This window comes from Miscanthus floridulus, chromosome 1, assembly GCF_019320115.1.
Source record: "Miscanthus floridulus cultivar M001 chromosome 1, ASM1932011v1, whole genome shotgun sequence".
Lineage (NCBI taxonomy): Eukaryota > Viridiplantae > Streptophyta > Magnoliopsida > Poales > Poaceae > Miscanthus > Miscanthus floridulus.
The window spans coordinates 57,004,244-57,018,718 of NC_089580.1; positions in this window are offsets into that span (position 1 = coordinate 57,004,244).

Genomic DNA, 14,475 nt, shown 5'->3' on the forward strand with positions numbered 1-14,475 from the left:
TAAGGATCACTGATGGTATGGACTGATTCATTTTTAAGTAATTAAACAGATACTTGGTGCATCAAGTGATAAGCAGACCCCAGCAGATATTTTCTGAGGGGGATATCATTGTCGGCTGCTAGATGTTCTGCCATGTATTTATGATTATAAGTTGGTCCGCAAGATGACCCACAAATGATGAATTTTTCCAACCACATGTTTAGGAAAGCTACATGCTCTCTTTCATCAATAATTGATCTATCTCTAATATGGTTCAGAATATAGCTTGCCCATCCTATGTAGTCTGATATTTTTGGCTAATTTCATGAACCCAACCCTTAAGAAATCATAGGGTTGCATTGTTCCTGTTATTCTAAGGCTAGACAACATGTAAATATCGATCAAAGTGATGGTCATTGGACCATGACTAAAAACAAAAGAATTCAGAGTGTTGGACCAAAAGTAAGATGCAGAAATCAGAAGTGAGTCATTCCTCTCCATTCCAGACAGTGAGAGTGTCAGGCATTGATTCAAGTCATAAATTTCCCAATCTCCAGCCTTTTTCTCTGATACCCTATGAAACCAATTCCTCCATCCCTTAGGTATTTTGGGCTAGTTTCCAAAGGGAGTTTTGCTGTTCCAAGAACACAAATCTACTACAGATTGTTTGAAGGGGATTGGTTGGTTTCTTGATTGATGAAATCGGATGGATCAGGGTCACCCATGGGTCCAAGATAATAGGCATTAGGAACAACAGCTGATGGAATCAAAATGTTGTTCCTCATTTCCTAGAAACCTGTTGGGATGAATTTAAGAAAAAGGAAAATACAGAGTAGCGGCTAACACTTGAAAGGCAGAAGTTTGATGGCATACCTTAGGAACGTGGTCGCTGGTTGCCATTGTAGCCAAAATAGATCTGAATCTGAGGAAGGTTACTTGAACGGTAGTTTGGTAGAGTAGAGGATTTGCAAGGGTTAAGGCTTTGGTGGTAGCGGCTTTGACTGTTGAAGTTTGCATGAGAAACAAGGGGAAAGTAAAGAGGTCGAGCAAGCAGGAAATGATACTGTTGGGGTATTATATAGAATTTGGCCTGAGAGATCAGGAGCCATGTGGTTATTTTGGAATGAGTGGTTGCAACATGGTGAATAGATGAATAGGAATTTTAGAATAAAATCATTTTTATTCCAAAATTGGGGGGCATGTGTTTAGACCAAAATTTGGGAAGAAGAACACGGGAATTCGAAGCTTCTAGGATTGTGTCATTAAGGAATCGATTAGATGTGAATTGGTATCAGCTAATTTAGATGTGATGTTAGAATCGGTTATTTTATGGATGACATCAGCAGATGGTGTCAATGGGCTATATGTGAGTGGCGCTAGGAAGATGTGTCAGACTCTACAAATAAGGAAAATTGGGGGTCCAAGTTATTATTAAGTTTGGAAGTTTTCTTTTATTTCAGAAATTGTAATGAGTCGTATTTGAGTAGGATTTATGTTTAGGTTCCGGGTATAAATATTAGACCCAGGTTATTGTAAAAAGAGGATGAAAACTCAATGAATATAATCTTTCCAGCTTTCACTATTGCATTAGGAGTAGGAGTATTGTAGATCTCGGTGAGTTCTTCAGCAAACAGGGCTGCATCGACTGATCGACCTCCAGCTTGCTTGTAAGTACCATCACGACTTGTATTATGCTTGTAAAGCTGCATTAGCTAATTGATCTTTTATGAGCCATAATATAAGTTAGTTATCAATCTGTATATTTTATGATGCTTCCTTATATCACATCTTATGGATACGCTAGATATCAACTATTTAGTTGATAGCCTCATTGAATCAGCTATTTAGCCGTATAATTGGAACTGTTTGGTGCAACACCTATAGGTTCCACCTTAAATTACTGATAAGATTTTCTCTCCTTGTCAATTGTAGGTCAAATTGACTGGTACATCGTTGGGTTTTCATAATTGACTGGTTCTTTGTTGAAGCCAAGCAGATCTCTGGTCCCGTTTCACTCAGATCCTCCGGCTTGTTGTGTGTTGATCACATCGCCACATTTTTGTATCAACAGTATGGCATCTTGGGTTACTCCTTTGATGGTGAAGGTGTTGCAGATCTCTAGGAAGTGTTGGAGATGTGCAGTTGCATCTTCATGTGCCTTTCCACAAAATTGGTTTGCTTGCACCATATTGATGAGACTCGGCTTAAGCTCGAATCCATTGACTCCGGCATTGACTATTGGTCTAGTACGGATGTTAGCCTTAGTTGGAGCAGAGAATTCACGGAGAGTCCTATTAGCCATGGCTTCAAGTTCTGGTGTTAAGCTTCGCCTTATATGGTTATCTTCCGATTTCAAAGCTGAGACTTTCTTGAGTTTAGCTCTGGTTCTCCTGATTAATGCTTCTAGATCTTCAATGTAGTTTGTCGGAAGGTCAAAACTGGTCATACATTACCCTGCATAAGATACACAATTAGACAAAACATGGGTAAGCCTGTTTGAGCAGAGGTCAATAGTTATCTCTGTCCCATCAATAAGTATAAGTTTATCAATACTTCCTTTGCTACTTACCTTCCCTGGCAATAGCACCAAAAATGCTTGTTGGTGTTTATTAACGTGTCACTTGTTTGAGTACTTAGGCACCTATTATAAACCTATATCCCCTAACTTTACTAGGCTGTCATACCTAGTGATGATGCTAGAGATATGTGTTGGTACTATATAGTATTACTACTAGAATAACACTAAGCAGTTCTTTAGTAATTATGTGAATAGAGAGAATATATATAAATCTATCAATGAAAAGTATCCACAAGCGCACAAATAATATACCATTGTAGCATTTTATCCGAGAGTATTCCAGGTATCGTTATTTATATTTTTATCACTCGGAAGGTCTAGCATGGACATGTATTGATAACTTATACTATTAAAGGAGAAATAAACCATAGTCAGTACTCTACTCACAATAGGGATATGTCATAGGACAAGATATTTATAAATGATAAGTAATAATAATGATAAATCACTCAGAGCACTCCTTTCTACAGTGTTAGCATGGTCAAGTAGAATATTAGAGGAATAATTCCTAAGTCATTCTTAATTACAAGTCAAAGCATACATTTGATTAGTGCAATTACATCTAGTAACCATGGCTATCATCATCATCATATCTACACATAAGAGATATTACTAAGCAAGATTGAGGGCAGAGCTCGTTCTACCTTCATAATCGGACCCTACGTGCATCTATATTCATGGAGTGGGCTACAAAGGACTCAACGGGAGTGTCACATCCGCGATCTATCACATGACCCAAAATATAGGGTGTATCCTTAGGTAAACAACATATAAGCACCATGCTTACACAATGTTGACCACCCACCCCATGTACTTTAGAGTGAGCACTATAGGAACTTGTGCATAAACATAATGATAAACTAGCTATAATAAGTATATAATCAACGTAGACATTGAACATCATAACGAAGAACATGAATAAGATGAATACTGAGATTGCCATAACAATTGTAACTAGCATATTAAAATAATGGACAAATAAGAGAGAGAGGGGTACAAAGTTTATACCGAATCACGCTCATGACAAGATCAAAAATCCAAGCGATGTCCTGCTTGCCTCCCTCTAGACCTATCCTAACTAGCTATGCTATGGAGGAGGAGCTCTAAGGAGATTAGGGTTTCTGTCTTCTAAATGACTTGATTAAATAGGTTATGCCTAGGGGAGAGACAAGGGCTAGATTATACAGCCCTGAGGGTCCAACATGAGCCCTTGGATCAAACCGACTTAAGCAATGGCCAAGATCCATCCTCAATGGTGGTGGGAAACCAACATAGCAATGAGGCTGATAGGTGGGGCCCATAAGGGCCAGGAGGCCCCACCTATTACGGGGTGGTTGTGGTAGAACCGCCTAAAACAACACGCTTTTGGAGGCGCTCATCTTCTATTAGACACTAAGCACCTCGAAAGTGAGCTACATCGGATAGTTTTGTCGAGTACACCCCAAGGGAGAACTCAAAACAACACACATTTTACATTCAGAATCCAATAATGAGTATGAGCTTATAATACTTAGTCCATTTCATATAACAAGAGTTCTTAGAAATTATTTATTACAATACCAAAGTTCAGAGTGTGATAATTAAATAGTGGAATGAAAATAAACATCTAGCATAAACGATATAAGGATCCGTCTGTGCCCACCAGAAGAATCCTCCACACAAGAGCTACTCCTCAAGCTACACCTACAACAGGGGTAAAATAAACACTAAGTACACAATGTACTCACAAGACTTACCTGACTAGTGAGAATAGTTTCTCGACTCTCAAAGATATAATAGGCAATATGGGTTTATTGTTCTCTTTTTGTTTGCGAAAAGCATTACTAGAAATACATCCTTAAGATCAAGTTTCATTAGTAGTCATGATTACTTCATTAGCTAACCATTCTAGGTAAGCACTTGTTCTACTTTCAAGCGAGGGTTGAGCAATCAGGACCAATTTACCATCTTCCATATTCTAGTTTCTACTATGGTGCTAGACCATAGCAAAGTCATACTGTCTCATAGAAATGGTGAGTTGTGAACCAATGTATCCCAGCTAGGTACCCCAAAACACATGCCTCGTTTGTACCCCAAGCACAAACAAAACCAACACATTCCACTCCTATCACGGGGTCTAGGACCCGTCCAAACCTAGACTCCAAGCCCCCACACTTGAGACCCGATCTCAACATGGTGCTTAGACCTCCACCTTTCCCCGCCTCCAATTAGTCGATTCAGAAAGAGCCGGAACCCATGATAAGAGCGTAATGAGCCTTTCCGCTCCCATAAGTAAGTATGTGCTTAGGATAATAAGTCTATGATCTGACTACCATCTATAGCAACAGACGGTCCTTAATTGACACGGACAGGGAAAATAGTATAACCAAACTAAGCCCCATTAGCCGCGAACACAACTTGTTATACCCACCAATACCCATACCATATCCCTGCCCTATCTCCATTTTTCCTTTCATCATTTTATTAGGAGAGTAATAATAATCCCCTATTGTTAGCAACGGTAGGTTACTCACGCTATCGATAACCTAAGCATAGCAGCTACTCGAACCTGCACTAGTAAGACTCATAGGATAGATATATCTATGCATGTGGTTTCCATAAAATTCATGTAACATAAATGCACATCACATATATGTATTTAGGGATTATAAAAAATAAGGATTATGCACCAGGGCTTGCCTTGGGTAGACGCAGTTTCAACTGAGTCAGTCGGTGGTGGCTCAGAACCTCCTCCTACATGAGAATCTCCTCCTCATACTCCTCGATGATCTCCTCGAACTCGTGATCGTCTGTGGTCACTATCTCCACCAACTCGTTCTCTACATGCATGCGATGATGATGCAATACTTAGCATGTAGGCAACAACAACTCTTAAACTAAGAATACGCATACTAAGCCACTAAGCCAGCTCTAATGACTAAGGTACTAAGCTAACTATCGTCTTTACCAACCAAAGTGTTGGGTTCAACTAACAAACACCTAGATTTACAAATGAAGGATATATCTTTATTTCTACTAATGGTTTAATGTATATTGAAACAAAGAGCATTTAACTACCCTAATACTTAGTCTATTCTAAAGCTACAAAAATTACAATGAGCACATAATAATATAATGAAGCTACTATTAAAATTTTAGGACTAAAGCTATCTCCAATTTACCACAAAATTCCTATAATAATTAACTTAATTATTAAGCATCCTCAAATGATTTACTAGCCCCTAATGTCAACACATATAAACATGAACTAAATACAGCAATAGATAGAGCAAATTTTAGGAACCTAACAAATTTTGTTTCACAAATTTTGGACACCTATATGATTTTATATTAATTACCAAAGATTAGCTTAGAAATTAAATTAGAAAACTATTTCTAATTTCTTATGAAAACGAAAAGCGAATCTCCTACGTGGCCCACACGTGCGACCCACGTAACGCGGCATGCGCGTGCAGTGACCCGCTTCCACGGCCCACGAGAAGCCGGCCCATGGCGGGGAAGCCTGCGCGCGCTGGCATTTTTGCAAAAGAGCCCCCAATTTTCTTCCAAATCACACCTAAGCCCAAATAATATTCCCCCCTCTCAAATCTTCTCACTTAACCCCCTGAATTTCCAAGAATTCCCCCCTACGCACCCTCAGCAACTTAGTGCACGGTGGCGCAGCGAGCGGCAGCACTGGGCGCCTACGTCGGCCACCTAGGACCTACACCAGCCGACCTAACGGGCCCGGTCACCATCTCCGATCCGAGCGGCTACGCTAAGCGGCGGTGCGGGTGGCATGTCTTGCATGGGAAGGCTGCAATGGTGCATGGCCATCCACGAGGGCGGTGCACTATTTTGGTGAGCTAGGGTAGCTACAGACCTAATTGGTTAGCGCACGAGCATCAAAAGGTTACCGTGGATGTAGCCGAGGTGACGGTTGGAGAAGAGGGTGACGGAGAAGGGCTGGCCACGTGCTGCTGAGCCGTGCGATGGCGTACCGCAGTGGCACAGTCGCGTCAGCGTTGATGAGGATGTAGTAGCAGTTCAGCTAAGGCACATAGGGTGGAAAGGGAGTCAAGGCGATGCTAGTGGTGCAAGTGAATTAGTTCAGGAGGGGCGGTAGGAGGGCTGCCCTCGACCATGGCTGAGCGCGGCCTCAATGGCACGACGGCAGGAAAAACTCCAAATTGGAGTTTGGCCTTGCATGGTTCAAGGCTGGGTGGGGTCAGGCAGCGAGAGGACGTGATGTTGAAACTGTGGATGCACTAAATTGAATGGAGGTGATCGCTCGCTGGGTAATTTGATGGCATGGCTCGATGGCGGCAGCAGAGGGAGAAAGAGAGAAAAAGAGACACGGCATGGCAGGTGGGCTTGGCTCAGCCTCACCTTGGTGAGATGCGGTCGGCATGATCGTAGAGGCCCACACGCAAGCACTGTGGACTAGCGCACGCATCCATGACCAAGCATGGCCCACGAGACCATAGTGCCATAAATGGCAAGGCGACGGTGGGCTCCACCTCATGCTCATGACTGCGGCGAGCACCAAATCAGGCCATCATCGGGGTAGGGGTGTAGAGGGAGGCATGGATGTGTTGGTGAGGCGATGGCACCGACAGTGGCATCATCGCTGCATGGGGTGGGGTAGGCGGGCCAGAGGCAGCGACGGCCATAGCCAGGTCAGAGGCAGCCATGGCCGGACATGCGTGGTAGCATGTGCATGCACGACAAGCACGGTGATGCCAAGCGCCCGAGCTTGGTGACCGGGTCTACCCGGCGAGCCAGCCCGAGAACGTGTTGTGCACGTCTTTTAAAGCACCTATATCAACTAAACGGTTGCTTCTGGACCTAAACCATCTTCACCATGCTCAAGATAGCATAGAAGGCTTCTAACTTGAGCTAAAACACGACACCACCTCCTAACTCGATTTCACAAAATAAATCACCAAATATTGCATTGTCTTGTTGTTTATAAGCTTGAAAATATTCTAAGTCTTTGAGCCAAACTTGATTCCAAGTTGCATTTCTAGGCTATTAGAAATGTTGGCTAGCACTGTTATTTTTCCACAGCAAGTATTTCATTGGCATCTACAAAGTTTATATTCCAAACTTTATTTAAGCGCCACATATATGTTCTATAACATTTTTGTTCAATAAAAAATAGTTTTAAACCCTACTTGATGCATATGAGTTATGGAATCAACTTTCGTTTAACATTTTTATTGGTCATTTTAAGTCACAAGAGGTTTATCTACACATTCTATCACATGCATTATCACATAAACATGATGCTCATGATAGGGTATGGTGGTTTGTTTAGGGCGTAACACCAAGGGTGTTATAGTGGCCCTCTTCTTCTATGACATGGCTTTTGGACCCTTCTAGGGTCTTCCCACGTAGGTACCATGGCAGAACTCTGTATTTTCCTTTGACGATTAGGTCTTCCTTGGTAGTTTTCTGATTAAACCTGCTGGAAACATAGATTCACTAAAACTTGTAGAATTTATTAGTTTAAACCCCTAAACCTTCATTGGTGATTATATTTATGCCCTTATGTATGTTTCATTGATGGTTTATATTAGTTATTAACTACCATCAACAATGATCCTCGATGCTCCAAGCCGTCTAGGTGGCGGCAACCACCAAAAGTAACAAGTGAATCCCACAGCGACAAGGTTAACATCCATTATCAAAATTACTCCATATCATAGATGTGGTAGAACCACCTAATCTAATGCCTCCCAGGAGCGCTTGTCTTCCATTAGACACTAAGCACTCAAGGGAGAACACCAAATTACACGGTCCCATCGGGCACACCCCAGGGGAGAACCCGAAAATCCACATTTTTTCCATCTGGATCACAAATGAGCGAATAAAGCTTACATCATTCTTAACCATTTCTTATATCACTTTGAATACAACATCAGAGTACAATATTTATTATTATAACAGCAAAATGTAATCATATTATTAGAGTTATGAACAATTTAATTGTACAGCAGAATATAAATATGTGAGCAGAGTTACAGCGGAAATAAACATCTATTCATAGCATGATGAAGCATCAATATGTAAACTATGACAATAGATTATAAAATTTCCATTTATAAAAGCATTTGGTGAAAGTTATAAATAACAACTATGATCGCAGCGTAAAGAAATCCTCGCTGAGCCCACCAGGAGGTATCCACACACAAGGGTCAGCTCTAGCATCCACTTGTCACCTGCAACTGGGGGAATAAAACCCTAAGTACTCATTTGTACATAGCAAGACTTACCTGGCAGGAGGAAAGAAAAGACTCCAAGGATATGCAATGCTATTTGGCTTGTGGGTTTATTGCATTTGTAGAAAGCATTACTAAGCGTACGTCCTTATATTCAATTTTTATTAATAGCCGCATTGGTTCATTAACTAACCATTCTATGTAAGCATCTGTGCTACTTTCAAGCAGGTTGTAAGCAATCAGATTTCCTTTTTCCATCTCCCATCTTTCATCTTTTAGTTCTTACTACGATGCTAAACCGTAGACAAGCCATACCAGATCGCCCTGCGATTCGTGAATCAATGCCCCCAGCTAGGTACCCTGAAAACACACGCCCCGCTTGTACCCAAGGCACAAGTAGGACCAACCCATCACCCTCATGTCCTGAGTGTCCAGGTCCCTATCTAAACTGGGACTCCAAGCCCCCGCCCCTGAGTCCCGGACTTAGTATGGTGCAAGGACCTCCTAACCCAAAAGCCACCCTGACAGTCGGTTCGAAAAGAGCCGGATCCATGACAAGAGAGCAACAAGTCTTCCAAGCGCCCATACCCAAGTGTGTGCTCAGGATAATAAGTCTATGACTTGCCTAGAGCCTTATGCAATGGTCGGTCCTTAACCAACATAGATAGGGAAAGCAATGTAACCAAGCCATGCCACGCATCCACGGTGACACAACCTTTTACACCCACCAATACCCAACCATATCCCTGCCCGGTCATAATTTTCCTTTCCACCATTTATATTTTCCAAGTGATAATAATCCAATAATATATTTTCTATCTCTCACAAGTGACAGATAATCACTCGGCTTCTACCGGAGTCCTATAGCATAGCAATCTACATGATCCTATCATACTAGTAAGACTCATGGGATAAAGGTATATATATATATGCAAGTGGGTTTCATTCAACTCCTTAAAACTTAATGCACAAATATAATTTAAACTGCATAAAAGTAGGGGTTATGCACCGGGGCTTGCCTGGGTAAGATATATATTAAAAGTTATTATCTGCATCTTTAGATTAGCCACCATCAACTAGATTGAAAGACCATTGCATCATCTCCTAGAGAGAATACCATTACACCATCTTTGGTATCTTCGGATTCCCAATCATCCTTCAATTGATCCGTTGATCCATCATCGTACCTATATGATATGCATTGATGCAAATGCATAGATGTAAATAACCAACAACAGTCGAAACGCTTAGAAATTTGATCACGCCTCATAAGCCAACGAGATAGCTCTAACAACTAACGTACAAATCTACGTATCCATGTGGTCAAATAAAATGTTATTTCCCAACAATTATTTTAGTTATATAAACCCAAGTTGTTTCTTTATTCCATTTTAACCATTTAATCTTTATTCGGAATAGGGTATATTATCTATTTAGCAAACTAATTATTCTAGAGCTACAAAAATTACAGTGAGTACCTAATATTGCTAGGAGCCTACTGTAAAAATTTTAGATCCAACACTATTACCGATTAATCACGACAATTCCTACAAGTTATTTTTTTACAATATTAAGTACCTTAAATTAATTATCTAGCTTCCAAGAATATTATCAGACTATGTGAACAAAATATACTAGTAGGTAGATCATGATTTTAGGAGCCTAACAAAATTGATTTGGTATTTTTATGATTTTTCTATGATTTACTATGAATTTTACAAGTTTACTTATAAAACTAAATTAACAATTGCTTTAGAAATCAAAAAGGGCCAGTGGCCATTAGGTCGGCCCAGCTGATACGTGGCCTAGGCGCACAACGGTGGTCGGCCCACAGACGCATAAGCAACGGGTGGCCTAAAGGCATGCGCGGCAGGCCGGCCCAGCGTAGGCACGAGCGGCCCAGACAGCGATGGCAGGCCGATAGCTGGAGCGGTCCGGCCAAGTGCGTAGGCCACGGCCCAACTGCTAGCCCATGTGGCTAGGATCTCGAGAGGATGTGTAATTATGCAAAAAGGACCCTGCAGTTTTTCCAAATCGTCTATAGTCTCAACTACACTATTCACTTGAGTCACGTATTTTGCAGTAAGGACCCTGTATAAATTTTATGCTTGGATTCATACCATTCACTTTGTCTTCAAAAACAGAGGAGGCACAGGATGGGTGCAGCGATCGGCCACTAATGGCATACCAAGGAGGGCTGCATCATGGCGGTAGCAGGAACCCGTCGAGGAGGGGCATGGGACCCCGCGCGACCATGGCCCGGCTATGACAAGACCCAAGCCAGCCCTCGGCATCCTGCCCATGCAAGCCATGGCAGACGACAGTAGAGTGGAACTACAGTGATGCAGCGCACTCGCGTGGGAGACCGACAACAGTGGGGCATGGTGGCAGTGGTGTCTGGGAGGGAAACACTACGGTTGTGGTCCAGCGCGGGACCATGGGCGGTGCTCTAGGCTTGGGCAGCTATGGGCTTGGCCTAGGCAGTTGCTACGGCACGGGCGCCTAACACGAGGAGGGAAAGGAGGGGTAGCACCGAGGTGGTGGTGCTAACACCGAGATGCAAGGTGTGGGCATTGGGGTGCCAAGCGGTGGAAGACGCGGCAACGATGGTGGAAAGAGACGCGGGGAAGGCAGCGCCGATGAATGGCGGCCCAGCGTGGACCTAGGCGAGCACGGCGGCCACGCACGGGAGGGCAGCGACACAGAGCGGACTAGGGAAACGGCGACGGCGCTGCTGCTGGTGGGAGGCATGGAGGACAAGCAAGGGCGCCGGCATGCAGGCATAGGAGGAGTGGCGCTGTCCTAGAAGCATGGCCAGGCATGGGTGCATCTGACGGCCTAGTGCGCTATGGGGCAAAGGCGTGCTCGCTCACGGGGATGGGCCAGCACCGGTGGGGTGAGGTAGCTTGGTGCGTAGTAGAGGTGGCAGCGCCATGGGCTTTTGTCCAGTGCATCTATAGGGGTAGGGCAATGGCAGGCACGTGCCACTGCGTTGGCGAGTGCGGCCATGGCGATTTCTACGGAGCAGCGGGCATGGCGTACACCGGCGACTGAGGCAGCAGCTGTGCAGCGATGGAGGAGCAGGGAGGGAGTCATGTGTGGGACCACGGGCATGCGATGGATGGCAGTAGAGGAGGCAAGCAGTGAGGAGAGGAAGGGCGGACGGAGGCAAGGAAAGGTAGAGTGAGAGCAGCAGCTCAGCGTCCTCAAGAAGCAAAGGAAGGAGCAGCAGCAAGCAAAGACAGACAGAGACACGGTAGATAGAAAGGTTGATTGATGCAGGAATGATGTGACAAAGCAAGCAAATATAAGCAAGGTAGACAAAAGCAGTAGAGGTAGCATGACAAGGTCAATAGTTCGACAAGACAACAGAGGCAATGGTTACTCAGCGGTGCACGTTACAGAGAGGACACGGTGCGGGCAGGGGTAGAACCACGTGCACCAAATCCAGACATCCAGCGTAGTGGACCAGTTTAGATGTGATTTGATGGGAGGCTTTGTAATGTAGAGAAATATAGAGCCACGATGAGAACGAGGCAGTGAATAATTGCCATGCAACGAGTACGTTGTACGCCGAGAAAAATAAACGAAGCTACTACGCTCACTCTCTCGTCAGTTCGTGCTTATCAAAATAAACCTATGAGTGTATATATATATATATATCGTTCTATTTATTAATAGATTTTATTTTATTTATAAAAGTTGCTTTTCATACTTAATCTAACAGAACAAACCGTTCGCCAGAATCGTCGTTCGACATTCCTAAATATCTTTACGCACCAAGTAATTTAGCTTGGGCATTTATTCGAGTCCACAAAACTAAGTCACATAGGATCACTTATCGCATCAAGTACATTTTAAATCCAAAAATTCTAAGAAACTCGTTTCGAAAATTTTACTTAGGCCTAAATCGCGGTGCTAAACAAGATCGTAACACCAGGGATATTACAATAGATCGACAAGGTTAGGGTTTCACCTTGGTTTTCATGGATTGGGTAGGAAGAGGAGAGAATGGCTCTATTCATGGGCTTCAACAGCTGCTGGCGATGAGGGAGAGTGCTAGCAACCGGTGCGGCACTGCTAGAGTGCGGCCCAAAGGGACAGCGATGTGAGGGCGGCGCTGACGCATGAGACAGGGAGAGAGAGGAGGTGTCAGCATCTGGTGAAAAGTGAGGAGAGGGTTATCTTGGGGCTATAAGAAAAGAGTAGAGTAAATGGGCCCCCATGGTAACTGCTATTGTGTGCTGAATTTTGATTGAAATTCAAAGTGTGGCACTGCCGCATGTCACCCGCGGCACTGCCATAAGGCAGGCGCGACACTGCCACACTCCCTAGACCAACAAGATTTAGCTACTAACTAAATAACTATATATATAGGATATGGACACATATCTCAAGCATACTATGATCAGCAGCAAATAATCAATACAAACAACGATCATAATGCACTTGTTTCTTATGATAAAACATTTTTAAGCACAATATTTAAACTTTTGCAATTCATTTCTCCTATCCATGCTTATTCATCAATTAAGATGTGCTATAGTTCAAACCACATTACGAGAATCAAGTATATTTAGCTCACTATGCAAAGCACAAAACCTTAACTCATTGAGCGGCTTAGTGAAGATATCGGCTAGTTGCTTTTCGATGCTCACATGGCAAATTTTGATATCTCCTTTGGTTTCATGGTCTCTCAAGAAATGATGTTGGATGTCTATGTGTTTAGTTCTTGAGTGCCTTACAGGATTGTTGGTGAGCTTTATGGCGCTTTCATTGTCACACAAGAGTGGGATTTTGGTGAAGTGACATCTGAAATCTTGAAGGCTTTGTCTCATCTAAAGTAGTTGAGCACAACATGCACCGGCTGTATCATACTCGGCTTTAGTGGTGGAAAGGGCTACATGATTTTTCTTCTTAGAATTCCAAGACACTAGGAACCGCCCAAGGAAATGACATGTCCCCGAGGTGCTTTTTTGATCTACTTTGCAACCGGCGTAATCGAAATCTGAATACCCAAGTACATCAAACTTAGAGCCCTTAGGATACCACAAGCCAATGTTAGGAGTGTGTACTAAATATCTCAAGATTCTCTTAACGGGCACTAAGTGGCACTCTTTTGGGTTAAGTTGAAATCTAGCACACATACATACACTAAGCATAATATCGGGTCTAGATGCGCACAAATAAAGTAGAGAGTCAATTATGGAGCTATATACCTTAGTATCCATGGCTTTCGCTTCATCATTGAGATCTAGATGTCCATTGATTGGCATGGGAGTTTTGATAGGCTTGGCATTCACCATGTCAAACTTCTTGAGCATATCATGGGTGTACTTCGTTTGGCTAATGAAAGTTCCATCCTTCACTTCCTTGATTTGAAATCCAAGGAAGAACTTTAATTCACCCATCATGGACATCTCAAATCTCTTGGTCATGATTCTACTAAATTTCTAACAAAAAGAATAATTAGTGCTACCAAATATTATGTCATCGACATATATTTGGCACACAAATATATCTTTGTTGACTTTGTGAGTGAAAAGGGTAGGATCGGCTTTGCCTATTTCAAAGCCTTGTTTAAGCAAGAATTCCTTAAGGCATTCATACCATGCTCTTGGTGCTTGCTTAATCCCATAGAGAGCCTTTTGGAGTTTGTAGACATGGTTGGGAAACTTGTGATCTTCAAAGCCCGGTAATTGCTCAACATAGACA